The following is a 1,898-nucleotide window of genomic DNA, read 5'->3' as shown; positions in this document are numbered from 1 at the left end:
ATAAATCTGGGGTGTTCTTATTGATCCTGGAGATTGAAAGTAGTTCAAAGGAGTCGGATAGTTTGCCGAACAAATATCTCTTTATTCTCTGCTTCATGTACTAGTGTGAGCTGCTGTGTTTTAGTGCTGGTTGAGAGACGATTATGAGAGTGATGGGGTGATAAACAATGTTACAGCTTGAGAACTATTGACTCCTGCTAAAAGAATTCAGTCTACGCCTTTAATGTGCTGAACTTGTGTCTTTATTCCAGGAAAGTACAACAATGGTTTTAAAAGGCCTCCATGAAAAATCAACTGTTTGTGTCCCGGCGCTTTTGCTGAGTCACTTTTTCTATCCACAGCTTCTTTCAGAGGTCTCTGACGGCGAGTTAATTACCTGAGCTTGTCTCCTCTCTTTACGAGCTTCATTTACCTTCTCCTCCACTGCTTTCGTTTAACGACAAAGGAAAATTACCCGAGTGTAATGTAAGCCAATAGTGTGATTCCAGTAAAAACGAGTCAAGAGGGGGAACGGGGGGAAAAAAAACGAACAATCAAACTGAGAGCCGACGCTGCTTTAAAAATGAAAAGCAATAAAAAAAACAGCTACACTGATGAAGAACAGCAGAGAAGAGACTTGTTAAATCTTTAACAGTCAACACGTTGGTTCTAAAGGCGCCCGTTAATTTTATAGTTCATTTTCGAAAAATAATGAACGGAGACCTGTTTTGGCAAAAAGTTTGTTCTCTTGAACTTTTATAATGTTCTATTAAATAGTGTGTTAATGATGTAGTTTAAACTTCTGTAGGCAGTGACAGTACAGACAGTGATTGATATATAAGTGCTGTTATTAACCTAATACAGTACTTCTCAAATAGTGGGGCGGGCCCCCGTAGGGAGGCGCGGTGAAGTGCCAGAGGGGTCAAAAGGGGTTTCCAATGGAATATGGCAAGCTGGACATAAATGTACCACTGCTGTAATGCTTGAAAGATAACAAGCCTCCAGTCACTAGGTGGCAGCAACTCATACAGCGGTTTGTACAGATAAAAATATACATGTTATCAGGTTCTCAATAGTATTTCAATTCGAGCCAAACCACCAGAAAAGGTTGTTAAAGGAATGTAGTGCACTCAAAAATATTTTTTGTTTATTCCTTATAAACAAAAATCCTGAATCAGCTTCCAATCATACTTTGATCACCAGCCCAATGTTAAATTTCATTTTAGCATTTTATTGTGAAAAACTAGAAGGAAGCGGAACCAGAACACAGGATAAACGAATCACAGTGCGTAAAGTGGGAGACACATACCTCTTCTCCAGACGGAGATTTGGGACAAAGTGTGGAAAAGGTTGTGTTTTCACTTGCTACCACCACAATTCTATTTTCCGGGTTAGTACTTGGTAAAGCGAAACTTTATGCTGTTATGCTGTGATTCTGAGGATTGTAAAACTGTGTGTGCAAAATATAATTACACAGTTTTTTTATTAGCATTCATACTACCCATAAATTATCTCGTAGTAACAGCATTTAATTGTAAATATCCATAAATGAAAAATCTTGTAGAAATGTCACTAAAAAAATGCACAAATCTAACTTAAATTTTACTTTATTTTTCCTCTGTCTGTTGATGGCAAACCTGTTTGCTACTTTCTTTCTTTCTTACTCTAAAAAGAAAACAATCTCAAAACCCAGTTTTACCACTTGTTCTTTGACTTGGTGAGTGGACGTGTCGCTTCCAACGTTCGTTAGCAATTAGCATTTATGTCTTTTGATTCTGCCGCACTGTTGTTAACTAGCTAACCTGTACGGCGCTAGGTACATGGCGCTCATGGACAGGGCACATATGAAAGCACTGTCAATGGTATGATTGGCTGTGTAGCGTAAGTGAACCATCTCATATCATTGGCTGGACACCTGT

General features: G+C 38.6%; 1 protein-coding gene across 3 annotated transcripts in view; it reads left to right on the top strand.

Moving 5' to 3' along the window:
• Positions 1–1,244: 1,244 nt before the first annotated feature.
• Positions 1,245–1,898, top strand: part of LOC103389037 (uncharacterized) — a 3,555-nt gene continuing 2,901 nt past the window's right edge. Inside the window, exon 1 of one of the 3 annotated variants that reach the window (XM_025062791.1) lies at positions 1,245–1,328. The gene's annotated coding sequence lies outside the window, so the exon portion shown is untranslated. Of the gene's footprint in view, positions 1,370–1,898 lie in introns of all 3 variants that reach the window. The other 2 variants (XM_025062789.1, XM_025062790.1) reach the window with 2 other exon arrangements.

This window comes from Cynoglossus semilaevis, chromosome 14 (assembly GCF_000523025.1).
Source record: "Cynoglossus semilaevis isolate Cse_v1.0 chromosome 14, Cse_v1.0, whole genome shotgun sequence".
Lineage (NCBI taxonomy): Eukaryota > Metazoa > Chordata > Actinopteri > Pleuronectiformes > Cynoglossidae > Cynoglossus > Cynoglossus semilaevis.
Note: the sequence above shows the minus strand (reverse complement) of the source record. Positions and strands in the feature narration are given on the sequence as shown.